The sequence below is a fragment of the Lactuca serriola genome, chromosome 1, assembly GCF_051521515.1.
Source record: "Lactuca serriola cultivar US96UC23 chromosome 1, Lser_US96UC23_V15, whole genome shotgun sequence".
Lineage (NCBI taxonomy): Eukaryota > Viridiplantae > Streptophyta > Magnoliopsida > Asterales > Asteraceae > Lactuca > Lactuca serriola.
In genome coordinates, this window is record NC_136408.1 from 129,545,791 (window position 1) to 129,564,929 (window position 19,139).

At 40.0% G+C, this 19,139-nt stretch overlaps 1 long non-coding RNA gene and 1 other non-coding gene across 7 annotated transcripts; both read left to right on the forward strand.

The window, feature by feature from the left end:
* The first annotated feature begins 3,455 nt into the window (after window positions 1-3,455).
* LOC145098646 (uncharacterized) lies at window positions 3,456-5,302 on the forward strand. 6 transcript variants are annotated; one of them, XR_013704569.1, is made up of 6 exons: window positions 3,456-4,156; window positions 4,243-4,289; window positions 4,358-4,409; window positions 4,502-4,560; window positions 4,765-4,894; window positions 4,997-5,302. It is a non-coding gene; the product is annotated as an uncharacterized LOC145098646 (long non-coding RNA). The 6 variants fall into 6 exon arrangements; XR_013704571.1 differs by having other exon boundaries at window positions 3,456-4,143; XR_013704573.1 differs by having other exon boundaries at window positions 3,457-3,989.
* Window positions 5,303-11,699: 6,397 nt separating this feature from the next.
* On the forward strand, window positions 11,700-11,782 carry TRNAY-GUA (transfer RNA tyrosine (anticodon GUA)). The gene has a single exon. It is a non-coding gene; the product is annotated as a tRNA-Tyr (tRNA).
* The last annotated feature ends 7,357 nt before the right edge of the window (window positions 11,783-19,139 follow it).

Consider the following 19,139-nt stretch of genomic DNA (forward strand, 5'->3'; position numbering starts at 1 on the left):
AAGACCCTTCTGTTTTGAAAGTAAGTATCTCTGTAAATGTGAGGGTTTTTCCCTGTTTAACTATTAGTATAAAACTATAGTATACCTCATCGTTTATGTGTAAGAGTCACAATATAAAGGTAATAAGGAAAATAGTTATGTATATCAAATATATCCTACCTCGTCGTTCATGTGAATGTGTCACAAAGTAAAGGAAGAAAATAACATAATAACTTAAGTATTATCCTTTTGTACTAGGATAACTAACAATGTTAACTTAAGACATCCGTAGATGTACATTTGCCTCTGTTGCTAACAGCTGGGTGTAGGAATAGTTAGTCCCCTAAAGTATACCTCTAATGGTATCAACCTAAGACATTCGTAGATATGCATTTACCTCTGTAGCTAACAGCGGTGATAGGAATGGTTAGTCCCACAAAGTATCCTCTGGTACTAGGATATAAAGTCCAATCTATCTCATCGATTATGTGATTGCATCACAAAATAAAGATAAGAAGGAGAAGTATATAACAGAATCTATTCATATAATATGTAATAGTAACTTGTCATATATTATCTATGTAAAAGTATCCATGTAAAAGTATTCATGTAAACGTATTCATGTAAACGTACTCATGTAAATGTATTCATGTAAATGTATCTATGTAAACGCACTCATGTAAGCGTATCTATGTAAACGTACTCATGTAAGCGTATCTATGTAAACGCACTCATGTAAGCGTATCTATGTAAACGTACTCATGTAAGAGTATCTATGTAAACGCACTCATGTAAGTGTATCTATGTAAACGTACTCATGTATCATGTAATGTACTAGTATAGACTCATGAATGAACTGAATCTGGTGTGATTCCTTGTACTTGGAATGGTAAGTGGTATCTTCTAACTATACCTATAATAGTTACTAACCATGTACGTGTATAACATGAAGTAATGCCTTTGCTACCCAAAGGTACTGAACTGATTGAGTAAAAATTTATGTCTCTATATGTATACATGATATATATAACTGATAGTTAAACGACCTTCGGACGGATACTCGATACCTTACCAGACCACATCTCAACGTGGAAAAGGAAATAAAGTGGGTTAGCCTTCCTAAGTCCTTTAAACATTATTTATATAACTATACATATGCAGGCATGCAACTGACCATATAAAAGCATATAAGGAGTTTTGTAAAACCTTTGAAAAAGATTAATACCTAAGAAAAGGTCGACTTGATGTCAGTTTATAAAACGGTTTGAAAGTATTTGTTTGATAAAAACAGTTTAAGTATAAAGGAACCTTTGTTTGAACCACAAATGTAACAGGGTTTGAAATGAAACATACAGTGTTTAATAAATAGTTTAATTAAGTGTTGTAAGCACTTAAAAACGTTTAAGATAAACATTTGAAGAAATCTTATTGGTAAAACGGTTAACGTAAAGTAAAGCCATTTGCATGTTAATTATTAATCACGTGTGATTGATATAATAACTAAACATGATTCAACTAGTATTTCCCACCCCCCCCCCATAAAGCATTTATAAACATTTAAAAACATTTAAAAGGTTAATTCAAGGGGTATGAACTCACCTACAGTGAGTGGATCGGAAGGAAGTGTCGGACAAGTGCTTGATGTCAAGTTAAGACTTAGACACACATAATGATCCTAATTACATATGAAGACATATGTATATAAAAAATTAGTGATTATAACACTAATCAAACATGTATGAACATCTTATTGCAAGGAAAACACTTTGGTCAAGTGCTAGGAGGCTATCGGGTTGTAACCAAGGTGTGCAAGGCCTCATACGGGAGTTTATGGTCCAATGACCATCTTTATTGGAGTTTAAGGCCCAGGGGAGTTTACTCCTGGCCGTAAACTCTCCATTGGTCACCAAAAGGGGCTTACAACTCTAAGGGCTTAAGTGGTTAAGTGCTCCAAAGCTTTAAACAAGAGTTTGGGTGGGTTTAAGGTCCTAAAATGACCTTGTTTGGTGTTCACGGCCCTAGGACCACTCCCCCATGAGTTTACGGCTGTAAACTCATGGTAAGGAGTACCATTTCGTGAATCTTGGTCCTTAGGTCAATGGGGTAAGGTTCTATGTTGCTAACCAAAGCTTACTAAGGTGTTAGGGTGTTATTTATACCCTTAAAAGGGGTTTACGGCCCAAGAACATGCCTTGGCCGTAAACTCCTTAAATCCCATGATTTCTAATGTTTTCTAAGCTCTAAATATGATAAACATAGTGTACAATGAGTTGGATCAAGAGTACTTACAATCTACGAGCTCAAATGGTCGATATTGGCCAAGAACACGAGTGTGTGTTCTTGGTGAAACTTGAAGATCTACAAAATGGAATGATTTCACAGGTGAAATCATGTAAGATTACTAGTTCATGCAAGATATCACCTAGTTAAGACAACAAGCTTACGAGTTTTGAAGATCGGGGACGAAGATCGGGATGATACTTGAGAGGATTTGGGCCAAATGGAAGGAAGGAATGAGCAAATGGCCACCTTTTCATCATATAGGCAAGAGCAATGTTTTGAAAACCGGACCGGACATTGAACCGCTCGTCTTACCGGTTCGATGGTTCAACTGGTTTGACCGGTCGAACCGGTCCTAAAAACCGGATGAACCGGACGATATATATATATATATATATATATATATATATATATATATATATATATATATATATATATCATGATTTTTGAACATTTATAATGAAACGACACATTCCGATTTCAACTTCAAATAATTTATAAGCTTACTCCTTAAAATCATTTATAAACTTACTCCTTAAACTCTTGTAAAAAAGGTAATGCCAAAAGAAAAAAAAAATATTTTATTGAATGTAGAAAAGAATCCTCAAAGTCACTGTTCAAGTCTATCCCACATCGCCCAAAAAACTAAAATGGAGGCTTTGGAAAGGTGTATAAAACGAATGGAGTGAGTGGGTTTTTAAAGACCAAGGAACGGATCTCCCATATTACAGCGAGGGTCTTTAACTTCTTTTTAGTATAAAATTTATAATATTTTATTGGGTTTCCGGTTTTGTCCGGTTTGACGAGTCTGGTTTTTTCCGGTTTTTGGTTGAACCGCTGGTTCGTTACCGGTTTGTTTACAAGCGGTTTTCAGACTTAAGAGAACCGGTAGACTTACCGGTTCCCGGTTAAACCGGTTGAACCGGCCGGTCCGGTCCGGTTTTCAAAACAATGGACAAGAGTTTACGGCCCACATGGAGTTTACGGTCGTAAAATCCCATGTGTTGGCCGTGAACTCCTTGCATGAGTGTTTAAGGTCATTTCTTTGAGCTAAAACTTCAGCCGATTAACCCCGACACTTATTTCTTAAGTATACAAGTCTCAAAATGTTCAAATAAACTTCTAATTGGGCTAAAAGATAACAGCAATGAGTTTGACTTTAAAAAAAGTGTTAGACGGAACTGGGTGGAAATTTTGGGTTGTCACATTTGAAACCCTAAGGCATCGTTTCCACCACTATAAACACACACCATGATCACACCTCTTCCTCCCTCTATATCTCTCTCGAAAACCATTGCACCATCGTGATTTTAAGTTTTTTGTTTTGATCTGGGACACTCGTCACAGGCTTCGCATTCTTCACCAATCACAACCATGACTACATATATGGTAACGTCCGTTCAGCCGATTGAATTAGTCAACAGGAGATACAGTTTATAAGTCATTTCCTCTCTCTATACCTGCTTCCCATGCTCTTCCTCCAAAGCCCGTTCATGGTAAACCCCTCTCCCTCTTCTCAAGATTCCGCCTATGCTAAATCGCACCACCACCATGAGAAACTCTTCCAACCATCCACCTTACCGCCTCTGCTAAACCGTAACACCACCCTAATCACCCCTCCACCACTTGCCTCTTCCAAACCGTCACAGTCGAACCACCACCACACCAACACATCACGAACACATATTTGCACCGGTCACCACCTCCAAAAATAGTAGCCACAACATTAGGTATGCCGTCTCTTAGCTCTGTCTCTCTCGCTCACAAACCCTAACCGTACCACTTACTCTTCTTCTATTTCTATGTACAACCTAAATTTCATCACCACGACTGCCATTTGTTACGATTCTCTAAAAACCAACGTCTTTTTATGCTCTGATTTAGGTTTGATCTAATGGTAACATATGTTTAGTTTCTTGGATTTGTTTCTCATGACGTATTTCGTCAGTTGGATCCTAATGAACATTTGGTCTCCATTGATAGATTTGGACTTGGAACATAAAAAGGAATAAAGAAGATGGATTTGTCAGGTGATCTTAACTACACCATATCCATCTACATTTGTTTACCTTCATAATTTATGGTTAGTAACTTTCAGGTTGTTGTTATGGTGATTGTCAAGTTGTTAATTTTGTTTTTTGTTCATTAAGGTAAGTTTTCTTTTCAAGAAGTTATGCTTCAAGTTCATATTTAACTGTATATGATTTTTCTTTTGAAACTACTAATTATATGGCTTTTTTAGTAATTGGAGCTTGCTTGGAGACAATGCCCATGCCAGTTGACTGGGAAATAACATGGCAGGTAACATTTTTTCTTTTGCTCTTACTACTGACTTCACATGTTTGACAGGTTCTTGTGTTGTATACAAATATTTTTGTACATTTGTATGTATAGCTGTGTAGATTTTTCAGTATTTGAGTGTATCTGTAGGTAGCTAGATGTCTATTTGTCAATTGTTGAAGAAAATTGTACCATAATGTATATTTGTTATGATTTTTGTTGTAGAATCTTCTGATTTTTTTGGGATCTCAATAGAATGGTAGCTGGTTGAAAGTAAACGCTATCCAACATTTGAAGTTGAATCCCATCATCGAACTTGGAGTTGCTTCGTATTAAAGCCATGGAAGTTATAAAAGTAAGTTTTCCTTATTTTGAATGCTTAATCTTAGTTTTATTTCTATTTTTCATTAATTTAATCTAAATTTGTTTGTTATGGTTATGCTTTTTTACTTTTTAGGGTTTCTCAAGGTGTTAGTTCCAGGGGTTTTGATGGGTTTGCTGAGATTGTAAAAGGAATACCGAATAAACAACAAATAAGTAGGCTTAGAAGAAGGCTTGAAGAACATTGGTGATTTGCATATTACAAATTTATTAAAAATTGATGTCTATCTTTTTAGAATGTGCTTTGTTGACTTTGTATTTTCTATCTTGATTTTAAATTTCTCTTGTGTATATGAATGTATTTGAGTAAAATCTCCCATGGGGAAACAAAGAAACAAGCATCAAAACATTTATGTTTCTGAAATGAAATTATTTATCTTAACTTTGTTTGTAGGGTGTTTCTTTTTAACCTTTATGAGAGATTGTGGTATGTGAATGATTTTATATCTTGATTTTAAACCCGTATACTGGGAATTTTGTTTTTATTATTTTCCATAGTATACTGGGAATTTTGTTTTTATTATTTTCCATAATGGTACTCTGTAAGTGGATTTTGATAATTGTTGTACAACATTTGTTCTTTTGGTGGTATGTCTTCTTTTTTCTTCTTTCAGGGTAACCTGTTGTAGGAGGATTTCGAAATTCACACCATCACATTAGCTTTCAAAGAGCTACAATCTACTGGAATGGTTTTATTCTATATCAGATTCTCCAAAAGCATTTCCAAATAGTTGTAGAAGACTGTGGGTCTGATGTGGAAATATGAAATTAAAAGTGTTGTATCATGAGTAAAAGAAAAGTTGAGATCAGATGTGTATAAATTTGAAAATCCTATTAATAATAGCATTTCACTTCTTTTTGTTTTCTCTTTAAACATTGAGAAATGATTTGGATTTGGATATGATACTATATTTTACGAGGTATATAGTGTTTTACAGGAATAAATGAAAGCAGGATATCATAATAAACATGTATATGCATGTACATTGCTATTGTTTTTGTTTGAAATAATTTAAAACAGTGAAACAATGTAGATATCCTAATTTTTTATGTCAATGAAATAATACTTGCTAAGTTTCTACATGTCATTACATATTGCCTGATTTTTTAAGTCAAAAGTTTACGATGGTTCAATACCAAGGGTATAAAGGTCATTTGTGTGATGCTGTAATTAAAAATCAAAGAGAATAGATCTTATAAATGTGAAGAGGGAATCAAAATATGGTAGATGGTAATTTTATTTTCACCTGGGGTATGAAGAGTGAAGCAAAAGAAAATGGATCTTATAAACATGTTAAAGATCATATGGGGACACACAAAAGGAAACTATTCGACGTCTGCAACTTTGTGTGACTACATACCTAGATAGAAACTATCCTTCGAATGGAGCTGCCAAAGGTAGTACACTGAAAAACAAACCATTCACTGAAAAAAAAACACACCATTTAACGCTTCTACATTTTCATTATTGCTTCGAACTGTACCAATGTTAGATAACTTTGTAACAATTAGGTTCCAAACATTGATTATCTCAAGCAAGGAATGCCAGATTCTCTCTTTCTCATAAATAAGAGCTAACTTTTGAATGGTTAGAATTGTGTATTAACTTCTAGATAAGTTGAACATTGGTATAAATATCTAAATAAACACTACATTTATTCTTTTTACCCAACCTATTTTGGTATCATCACAGGCGCATAACTTTGAAGTGTGATATGTTTGTATTAATAATTCATTGTTCTATCTTTATAGAAAGTAGTTTATAGAAAGTAGTTACCAAGTTAATTCTATGAATCTATTATTTAAATTTTATTAAGTGCTATTAGCAAATGAAATGGGTACAAAACAGAGAGATGTATATCTTTATAATATTAAAGGTTAACAAAAAAAAACTGATATAAATTATTTAAAAATAAATAAAAAGTTACGTTTACTTCCATGTGACATACAAGGCATTTATTAAAACATGAAGTTTTATTTATGTAAAAATTTGATACAAGACATTTATTCAAACATGAAGTTTTATTTATATCAAAATTTTATACAAGACATTTATTCAAACATGAAGTTTTATTTATGTCAAAATTTATTTGTTAAGAATAAAAATTTCGCAAAACAGATGTTTTAAATTGAAGATTTGTTAAAGTTATTGTAATACAAGTATATTTATTTGAATTTGTATGTAATATATTCTTTATTGTTATGAATAACAAAAATTGAAATAAATATGAAATATTTGTCTAATGGTTATGTTGAATCTAAAAAACACCGGTCATTAAATACATCATGATCAAAAAAAGACCGACCCAAGTTCGTTCGGGACCGGTCCCAAAAAGACAGGACCAAAATGAAAAATAATAAAATATTAAGTTTCTAGAGGAAAAAATTGTTTATACTACTGTCTCCACCACACACTATTGTTTCCACCACACCACGACACACTACCGTCTCCACCACCGCCAAATCGTTGTTTTCTCCACCCGTGTTGGTGCTGTCATTTGTCCCCGTTTTTAGTTTTTCTTAAAACTCACAAAGAGTGGGATAGAAAGAATATTTAATGGTGGGTGATAATAGTTTTGGTCTTATTTTATCTTATGTGTTAAATTTTGAGTGTAAGAGGTTAGTGAGAAACTTTAAAAGGTTGTTGTGGTATCCTCTTGCCGGTATCAATGGTGCACCGGTAGATAATTTTGAAGATGTAATAAACTTTTTGCGCTAAAAAACTAATCGTTTCTGGAATCTAACTTTTGAAAGAAATTATTTGTACCTGCTTAGCGCTGGGGTAAACGGCTAATATATATATATATATATATATATATATATATATATATATATATATATATATATATATATATATATATATATATATATATATATAAGTTATGAGTAGAAAGAGAAAATGAAAATAAAAGATAAATGAATGAAATAAATTTTAGAACTAGAAATAAAAATATACAAACATTTTATCATAAAAAGAAAACCAATTAAACTTAAAAAAAATATTTTTTTATATAACTAAAACTAGTTAATTTAAAATTAGAAAAATGATTTTTTATATAACTTTGCACAAACTGTACACCAAATTTATCTTCACAATTTTCGTGACAATCACCTTGATCATGCAATATCGTTGTTGTTCATTGGGAATTGAAGAGGGGAGAACGAGCAGACATCGAATGATTAATTTCTAGTTCTTGTTATCGTGGAATTCGTCATCAAGATGGATCATCCTTACGCTGTCAACAAACTCATACTAATGCTAGGACTTGTTGCAAGCAAATTCGGAAATGAAAGAAGTCTACCGAAAGCCTTGGTACTTGTCTGATCAATCACACTGTTCAATAGTTCACTTGAATTTTGATTGGGGGATTTCACCGGTTACTAATCCAGTATCAGTATAGTAGGCCTCCTTGGTCACTCCACTTGTGGCTCGGCTTCATCCTAGAAGTTACTGCTTCCGCCTCTCTAGGCTTCGCTATCGCTCATGACTGGTATATGGATCTCTCTATGTAGTGGTCGGCCTTTTAGAAGCTTCGCCAGAAGCAACTAGTCGCTTCCCGAATGCCCCTTTCCTTGCCGCCAAACCACTAGGAGAGTCAGCAAGCTAGCTTGCTCACATTCTAGAAACGGTAGCTTCCGTGCCCTTCCTGCCTACTGAAATGGATGTGAATGATCGTGACAGCTCTTAAAATCCTATTCAGTCTGATTAGATATGTCACTGAAAGAAAGTGATTTTGTTCCCACTCTTTTTTTTAGGATTCCGAGGATGGTCCGGCCCATCCTAACATCATTTATGAGGAGCCGGACGACGAAGCCTCCTCCTCAGATAAAGATGTCTCCGACGCAACTCTCCCAGCAATCAAAACTTTATCTATTTATTTGTTTTTTGGCGGTTTCGGTCAGGAGGGAGAAAAGAGAGATTCTATCAGTTAAAAGCAGATATCGCCCCCATGCTCCTACGGTCCACTTACCGAGGAATAGAAAGGAAGGACCCGGGGCCAGAGCAAGTTGGGTTGGGGTATAGAGCCGTAAGCGCGGTGGGGGGGACAAAGGACGTGCTCGTACGGTTCATATAAGGAAATGAAAAAGTCATTGATTGTTGGGAACTTTCACCCATTTATATTCGAAATATGCCTTTCTAGGAGCATTACGATCTGCAGCTCAAATGGTCCCTTATGAAGTCTCTATTGGTCTTATTCTTATTGTGCGCCTTGTGAGCACGTTTGGATCCGCAAAGGAAATCGCTTGGATGTTCCCCTAACCCAACCCGGGAACGGACCGGAGGGAACCGCAGCATGGGGAATGTCCGCGTCTCGTCGCAAGGCTCATTTTGAGTTGTGGGTCATAGGGCGGGCATCTTTATCTGATCAAGGGCCGGGGCACAAGGGTCCTAGTACTATCCAGATGCGAAGAAGCCCGGAGGTGACTGTAATGAACAGAAATCTCACTCACCGGGATAAATGACGAGCAAACACTCGAACTTGAGAGCAAGGGATCACCCAACGAATGGACGAGCTCAAAGGAGGGAGGAGAGAGGGGGCAAGAACCATGTTTTTAGAGAAGTGGCGGTCCGAATCTTATCTGAACTGCAAGAATAACTGACTAAGCCGTTCCATAAGGGGTCATTCTCCAAACGGGACGGGACCAAGCCTTTAGGTTGTTTAATTAGGTTGGGTGACAGATCGGCCATAAGAGTACTCCGGGATATAAACCAGGGCAACAAAAGTGGAGCATACGGCGATGCCACCCATTTTCATTTCGTGGAAGTCCGCGACAGAGGAAAGGGCTGTAGGTGATAGTGTGTTCTGCTTCTTATCTAGAGAGGGGTGCTGAAATCCTTTCTATGGGCTCGTGCGTGGCAGCTGGTATAGATGAATAAAGGCGGACCGAACGGGACTATATTAATATAATATGCGGCAAAGCGGAATAGAAAAGCACGGACGAGCCACATGCAGGGAAACTTGCACGTGTGGTTCTGGCCGGGGACCCCGGTATATTGTACTAATATGTGTAGGTCCCCGTAATTCGAGTGAGATTGTCATGGCGCAAAAGCAGATATGGTCCGATATTCCCTTGTTCCCTGTATTGGTTATGTTCTTTATTTCTTGTCTAGCAGAAACTAATCGAGCTCCGTTTGATCTCCCAGAAGCGGAAGCTGAATCAGTTGCAGGCTATAATGTAGAATATACGCAGGATGCGATCCTTAATAGTTCACTGTTGGCGGAAGCCAATGTCCCGGGGTCCCGGGGACTCATTCTGACTGAAACAAAGGTCGATATCTTACCTTTCAAAGCGGGTATAAGAATGGGAAGTCGGGATATCCCAATCTTCCAGCTCTCAAGCAGTTTAAAAGATTCATCCATCATTCAATCCCCTTTGCTCCTGCTTTCATCTACCCCTATGCTTCTGCTTTCTTCGTCTATGCCTATGCCTCCAGGGATGGATCCAATTTCCTGTCCTTTTTTGGAATCGTTGATACATATGTTATGTTACGATGGCTTCGGATGAGAGAGGGTGGTCGTAGATCATAGTTCTTTAGCGAAGCTAGGCTGTTGAGCTTGAGCTATGAGTTCTGACTTGAGCTAGTCTTTCAGATTAGGCAGGGAACATGAGGGACAGTTCCTCACTACCGAAATTCCCTTATAGTTCTAGAAGGTAAGAGAAGCTAGGGCTTTTGAGTTCCAGTAATCAAGCCAAACTGGAGTTCTGGAGAGAATGTAGTGAACGGAGCTAGCGGTTCGAGTTCTTGGCAGGACGGATGGGACCCAGAGTTAACAAGTAGCTTGGCTCAACCTTCGCTTTCCTTTGACAAGGCAGCTAAGGCTCCAGCTTCGCTTTCTACTTCGCTGCCTTTCTCTAACGAGACAAGTAAAGTAACTTAATTCACTTACAGCAAGATAAGGTATTTCAACCGAGTGAAAGTATAGAGCTACTAACCAGAGTCAGAAAAGTTGGTTGGCATTCAAGCAAGAGAGAAAGAAGTCCCGATCAGGCTATAAGTGGGACTAGAAGTGAGGGCCGCTATTCTGGTCAGCTTGTTAGAAAGGGAACTAGCACCCTAAAGACAGCTACTCTCGCTTTCTAACAGTAAACTAAACTGCCTTCTGGTCGCCTCACCAACGCCTTCTCTCCCTATCGGTCGAACTTTTCCATCCGGGAAAGGGGATCGATTACCTTTCTTAGCTAGGAGAAAGTCACTATCATCGCTCTCTCCTTGAATCGCTCGGAAATCATACCTAGCCTCTCGTCCATAACCTAGCCCGAAGCTCTCAAGCGACTAATTTCACACAAGTAGTAGGACCTTCTTGTATAGTGGAGTTAGAATAGGCTCTAGAATAGTCGAATTAATGGTCAGTCTCTCTCTCCACCCTGCTGCTAGATGGGATAGGGCTTTTCACATGCTTGAGATAAGACAGATCTTTTTTAGGCATTAAAGAGGCCGAGAGAAAAGTCTCATTTTTACATTGATGAGCAGCAACTTTAGAAATTCATGCTTAAGTCTGTCACTTAGAAGATAGGATGGCATCGACCCGGACAAGGGGGCAAGATCCGTGTGGCTAGGACCCTTCAAATAATGTTTGAGCCTATGTTAAAACCAAACAAACCCACCACCTATTTGTATTTGAGTCAGGCTAGAAAGAATGCCCGCCAAGTTTAGATAAGGGAATGCTTCCCCCAACCATTAAAGGAAAGGCTCGACGAAGGGAGGGAGATGCGGCACTTGCTCATGAACTCGCAGCTTCGCCAGAAGCTACGAAGGGGGGCCTCAGCCCAAGAAGGGGAGAGTGGCCGAGTGGTCAAAAGCGGCAGACTGTAAATCTGTTGAAGTTTTTCTACGTAGGTTCGAATCCTGCCTCTCCCACTTGTTTTTTGTAGACTTCAGAGAAGAGAAAAGAGGCATTCGTCAGCATAGGAAGGCCAACCGAGCGAAGCTCCTTTGGCCGTTCCGTGAAGTTTAATTATATCGTATGTTAATTAGAGAGCTACTATGATCTATAGATTCCCCATCCATATCTAATCCCAACGAGAATAGAAGCGAGTAGCTTCCGGCTTGGCTTGTAGTCGTAGTCTTTTAGCTTATATAGTCATCGGCCTTCCTACACGCACGCGCCCGCCATAATGCCTCCTTGGTTCAATATGAATGTAGCTCCCTGCTAGGATCGACAATTAAGAGAAGGGCCCCATTGGAGGATGGGTCCCGAGCGGTTTTACATTGAGTTTTCTTTTAGTGGGAGTGAGGGAACGGACTCATCGCTCTCCTACCGTGAGTCCTTAAAGGCGGGAGAGAGTAGAGGATACTAGGTAGTTACTGAATGCCCCAAAGCATCTTCCTTTTAGGACCAACGCTAGACTTCCTCTCTTTTCTATAAGATATAAAAGGCGAAATTGATGCTCTTAACTACCCGTTTTTATTTGAAAAAACGGAACGAATCGTCGATTTCAAACTGAACTAACCCTTTTTTGCCCGCCCACTTACCTCTTCTTCATGATCCAGCTTGTCCGTGATATGAGAATACCTTTGCTCGAAATGGATTCTGTTAGCGCCAAACTTAATATGATGCCTGCTACTGTGACTTCTAGTGCTCTTGCCCTATTTTGGCTCCCACTCCCACTAGTTCCTGGTCCCTCCAGCTTCAGGTTGTTTTCATGAGTGCGAAGAAAGCGGACTCCTTTTCAATAGAAAGGAAGAAAAAGAAAAGAAAGAAATATAAAAATATAACAGAAGCCAGAAATCACACCGCATAGATGAAATGGAACAATAAATGAAGAAAACCTGAATGGAGAAACAATAATTAAAGCCTTTTTGAAGCTCGAAAAAAGCCAGAAAACTGTAAATGAAGCTTACATCACCTAACCTAAAAAGATTTGTGCATATTTTGAAAAAGAACCTAAATCTAAGACTACCCATCAATCATCCAACACAACCAACTATTCAGAAAAGAGAAATGAATTACAGAACTCAGTGAGTGAAATAATACGGCGATCCAAAATAATGGAATAAAAGATCTAGGAACGAGCAAGGAAGATTTTTAGCCCCAACGACAAATGAACCTAGGGGCGGGGCATTTTCGGGGAGTAGCCCGCTTCCCATTACTCAATAGGGCAATTCCTCGCACATAATTAAGGGAGCCATTGAAAGGTGACTAAAACACCAGAAACGGGGACTACCCGAGCTAATGATAGATGCAAGAACACTTTCCGGCCAAGTCCCAATAATTGATCATAACGATATCGTGGAAATGCTGCACGGACCCATATATATAGGAACAGAAAAAGAATCACCTTGATACTAAACCGGATCGAGCCCGGGATCTTATTTGAAATGGGAAGATCTAAGATAGGCGGCCAACCTCCTGGAGAGAGCGATGTGCATGGACCAGGTGAGTAGGGATGCAGCTCCGTGGACCGCTCGTCGGGCCGCACCTATGACCCGGGACGGGAAGAGAAAGACTTTTTTCTACGGCGAGCTTTCTCTCGTAAAGCCAAAGACGCCCCAAGACAAGTTCCAACTGTTGCGAAGGGGACATGATCAATAGAACCTGGCTGGATCCAGGCTGGGAGAGGGGCACCCATTCCTAACCACTTTCGAAAAGGTTCGCTCATGCTGGAGGGAGCATCCCCACTTAGTGATCGGTCCGCTAGTTCACGCAAATCCGAAGAAGTTATCACGGACGAGCCACATGCAGGGAAACTTGCACATGTGGTTCTGGCTGGGCTTTCCTGAGGTATCTAATAACCTTGCTTCTGCTCGCTGCTTGCGCACCTCTCCTAACTATTGCCCATTTATTCTGGAATAATCTTTTTAGGAGGGACAATTTTACATATTTCTGCCAAATCCTTCTATTATTAAGTACGGCTGGTACCATTTCGATGTGTTTCGATTCTTCCGAACAAGAGAGGTTTGATGCTTCTGAATCCATTGTATTAATTCCACTTCCTACTCGCAGTATGCTCTTTATGATCTCGGCTTATGATTCAATTGCCATGTATTTAGCTATTGAGCCTCAAAGTTTATGTTTTTATGTGATCACAGCATCAAAAAGAAAGTCTGAATTTTCCACGGAAGCCGGCTTGAAATATTTGATCTTAGGTGCATTTTCCTCAGGAATCTTATTGTTTGGGTACGACCGGACAACTACCGATATCTATTAATATCTTTTCTTAGAATGTTGTTGTTAAATATATATCTATCTATATCGTAAACTATCGGATCAAGTATTACTTAGATGTGAAACTTGCGGACCTCATTGGTTGTGATATTGACCTTACGGGGGGAACGAAATCAAAGAATATATAGACTGACTTGTAAAGACCCTCTATGTAGTTGTCTATCTAGGGTGATCGATCTACATCTTTCCCCATAGCCCTGGGGCTGTGTCTCGATCTCCTATGTGCGAAATCTAAGGGACTTGTTCCTATGGAGATTCCCCTTGGTCTAATTCCACGCCTTATGACGAAAGGGGAGTCGGCGTGGCGTAAAGTGCAGATTGGGGGGAGTAGATAAAAATTCCCTTCTGGGGTATTCCGAAGGTGTAACCTAGGCAACAAAAAAGGGGCCCGATACTTCAACTAGGGAGCGACCTGTTGGTTCACCAAACCCCGACTCAACGTCACACGTTCTCCAGGTCCGAAGGGATCCAGCGCCCAACTACCGACTCCTCCCGGAATTGCGTTATCAGAGCCAAGCCAGGAATGGCCGTTAGTGGACACCCACCTTCACCGATTAGAGAGGCCCTCTTTAATACATTAAGAAAAGATGTTCACAGGGGCCAGAAAGACTCGGTCATAGGAACTTAGACCACCTACGCACTGGTGAAAACCACCTCGACCGGATCAGAGTAAACAACAATGTCGAATCAGGCCGCCCCTTGCCTTGAAAGAATTAACACGCGGCCACCAGCTTTCCCAAAATAAGGGGGGATCTACTGCTTACTGCTCACGGAAACATCCGACCTATACTATAAGTCGTCCGCCTATTTTTCTGATCTCCTTTCCTTCTATTAATCAGATTTTTGGCGTTGACCGGTGAAAAATGGGGTTGATGGTGTTGGCTAAAAAAGAGGGAGAGAGGAGAGCCTTGGGGTACGCTCACTTCTGCATTTTTGTTTAGGTTCTCGAGATTCTCAATCGCTTTTTTTAGTGGGGAGGAATAGTGCGTGAATGACGATTCTCAGACGAGGGAATCGTTCCTCTCTAAATAAAAAGAAGCTAGTTCTATTGATAGAGCTTTCACGTCTGCGCATAGAAGACTTTTTTTCCCTTCCATTCCGTTCTTACCATATCATGGGCAGTTGGGTTGGAATCCGTGTGATGGTTCGAAAGTGCTTTCAAATATTCTTCGCATCCCCAGAGAGATACATTGTTTCCATTATGACTTGTTCGTAAAAAGGGGCACTACTAGTGTTGTGTACTTTTCATTGGAGCACACCTTTCGCTACGAAGGGATCAGTTACGAGTACGAAATGCTTTTCACATACAAGTCGGATAGCGCGATAAGGCAGTTACACTCCTCCGCCTGGCATTCCAGTTCAAATACTAGTGAGGTAGAGAACCTCATGTCATGGGTTAAAATAGTAATGACCTTGCCTACGGGCTCATTGGGACACTCAAGTACGGAGGAATTCTCCACTTAATTAAGGAAGGTGTCAGAGACAGAGGATCAAAGTAATGGAAAAGCAAGGGAACGAGGCGACCGGAGGGAGGGTTTGGTATGGTAGTGAGACCAATAGGGAAACATAATAAATATGGAGTATGTGAAAGATCCATTGACACATGAAGGTAGAAGTCAGGTGTGTATTACATAGCATAGCTACTGAATTCGCAAAGACTCCTACCTCTTTTAAGTTAAGTGAGGAACTCGCTTGAGGGAAAGGGACTGCGACCTTCAACTCCCAAGATATATCATATAATATAGCATGTTGCCCTGAGGAAGGATTGGAGTTATTTTCCTTCGGTCCATAAACGCAAGAATCGCGAGACGGCAGACATCGGTCGATGAGGCTAGTAGGGCCCTAGTCCTGTAACCATTTAGAAGGGGCAATGAGAATTCCTAACTGAGAAGTCACCACGAGCATAACAATCTGATTGGAACTTGAAAGAGAAGTGCATTTTTTTAATGCCTAACTGAACGTTCAAGATTGGATTCAGAAGCTGAGGCGACCGGAAGGGAGGCGAGCGAAGTGAGGCCACTTTAGAGTCCCTCTGCCAAAGAATTTCATAGAGATAAATGATTCAGCTCCCTTCTAAGCCTTGAGAGGATTAGATGAATCATCGATGAAAGTGTTACTTACTTACTTACTTACGAAGATCGACTGGATAACCTTCTACTGACAGAGTGGTGGGTGCTACTGTCTTATCTTATCCCTTCTTCTTTTACCCCGACCCGGGGCTGGTCATTCAGTTCAGTCAAGTTCATATGCTTTCCAACGTGGGAGTAAAGGGAGTTGGTAGCATTCCCCTGGCTTTCCATTTCCTTAGACTCTAGCCTCTAAGAAAGATCGAGATAAGGGCATTTCTTTGAGAAAACATGGAATCTGAGTAGTTCTATGTCTCCGTTTTCTTCAGGTAAAGTCTCTGAATATAGCAGTTACTGATAAGGTAGACAAAAAGCAAGGTTATCTATCGGATTGGTAGTAAGCAACATCGGAAGGTAGCAGAATGAAGTATTGTAATAGTCCCAGCAGCCAGAGACTGAAGCAGGTCGAGAGCCAGACTGGCTAACGAGGAAGTGTAGTTGCTTCATAGCAGGATATAAAAAGGCTAGGAGGACAGTCCTCATAGAAGATGAAAAGATATGAAATCAATTTGTTTGGGTAAGTGAGAGAATGTTTTTCTGGTAGCCAATGACGTGATGAAGGAAGGAATTTTGCGAACAAGCAATTGCACACTCCTGAGGGGAAAAAAGCCACAACTGGATGATAGCAATCGAAAAGGTAGCAGTTGTTTGGCAGAAAAGCTGAGAAGTAAGTAGGCAAATTGAAAGCTAACAAGAAGGCCTTCTTCTCAAACCCCTTCTCTTCCTTAACAGGGCATTCGTACAGAACCCCTTCTTTCTATGTCTTGCCATTCTTCATGTGTAGCTCCTTCTTGTGGTGATCGATCCCCAAAGCATTGAAAAAAGGAATTGACTTCTCCCAGATTCCTATTGTTCAAGGAATATCTTGTGTGCCAACCAAACCTGGAAGGTAGTGCTAGATCCCTAAGGATGCCAGACTCTCATTCGAACCCGATTTAGTCAACTTTCTTAGCTCAATCCCTTATAGTGTTCATACCAGAGCATGGAAAGGAAAGCAATTAGCCAAGCTATGAAAGAAGAGTTTCATTGATGGCCTTCTTTTCTGCTAGAGGAACTGACATCTAATTCAACTATCTCAGCTTGCATCATCAGAAGGAGAGAGTACGATACATCGGTGTAAAAGATTGATCCCTATTGCAGGGATGAGAGAAAAGAGTGAGATGACCAAAAGGGAAGGTGTGAAAAGAGGCATACTGGCTGAATAGGAAGCTAACCAAGGTACTGAAAAGACAATGGCAAGAGGTAGAATGAAGGAGGTTTCTCCAAAGCGGGATGAACTCAAGGAAAGCATCCGTAGGAGCCAATAGAAGGGAATGCGGTTTCATCAGCTACGCTTTATGCGCCAGGTTTTCAGACCTATCCTGTTGGATGAGCTGTTGTGTGCCTCCTTTTCATCCCCTCTGGATTGATGTCCTAAATACCATTTTTTCCTTTATTAGGATGCTTTTTGTTCGGATTAGCCTATCCCGCAAGAGAACTTCCTGAACTGGATAGTTTGACTGCGAATCTTCTTGCTATCAATACCATGAGTTTAGTTCAAAAGGGTGATCTAGGATTTGCTATTACCTATCAAGCTCGAACAATGGTGAACTACCCAGCTGCTAAAATCCATCTTTCCTCGATTCCTATGAGGGTGTGATAGACTTTGATCTGTATTTGCATCGTTTAGAGTGTTAGCAAATTTCCTTAGCGGTTTTTTTACTCTTTAAGTGCGCCACTCCTTCTTTTGTCCTGTATCTGTAGCTGCTTTTCCCGCACTCTCTTTTATCCCGCCGAAGGTCCCCCTTACGTAATAGGGGTTAAGTTAAGGGGGGTGCACACCGTGGTCAAATCTGCATGAAAAACCGCGGGGTATCCTTAGTATTAAGTATTATGCTCCCGCACCCCCTATCTCTTAAAGGCTCTGCGCTCCCGCATTCTGATTGATCCTGTGCAATGTTGTAATCCTGCTATTCCTTTATCCTCCGCTCCGCAGCTGCTGGAGACTTAGTCATATTTTTAGCCTTTTGCGGTACTGATTGATGTTATGGGGGATTACTTGGGTTGGCCGGACTGTTTGTTTGCGAAGGCCGAAGGACTAAAAAATGAGGTTTTTGATGTTATTGGACAGAATTGGTGCCGTTTTCCCACGCCTCCTTTTCCATAATATGATTATGAGCTGCAGAACGCTTGAAGCTGGAATTTGAGCATTGAATTTTGAACACAGGCCAAACTACACTCCTAGGATACCTTCTTCGAGGTTGATTCCCCCATATCAAATGACAAGGAGCCAAAAGCAAAGATGGCAGCGGAGAGTCAGCTAATAGCGGTTGAATTTGAAACGAAAAGAAAAGTATGTACGAGCGGAAGTTTTCATGCCAACAAGTGCCTTTGTTACGGGAAAGGCCAATACCCTTCTCGTAGTGTATAGTGGGGAATCCAGTTGAAGCTATACCGTAGTGGAGGTAGAGTTTAGTAGGCCTAGTTCCCTCCTCCCCATTTCATAACAAGTATAGCCAGCTCCATTGCAAGCCCGAACTTGTGTACCTGGAAATCAGTCCAATAATAAGCTAGCAAACCAGCTCCTGTCATGTGCGATAGTCCTGGAAGTAGTAAGCCAGCTAAGAAGTCATGCTTCTAGTCCGTTAGTGACAGTAGGAATGCCATTAAGCCAGTAGGAGTTCAGTAGCTCCTCCCCAGTCGTGTTGAATAAGCTGGTGTTGGAGGGATTTAGAGTTTACTCTTCACTTAAGAAGTCATTTCGTCAGTCAGCAGTTTAGCCCGAGGTTTGAAATGGGCAATCAGCTTCATTCCTCGCTCATGCTGTAATCAGGCTTAGCGACCTTCCATCTTTTAGAATCTAGTTGTTGGTGCAGTTCCTCTCTTTCCTGTCTCGCCCCTGGGTGTAGTTGATCTAAGGGCCCTAGTTCTTTCGTTGAGGTAT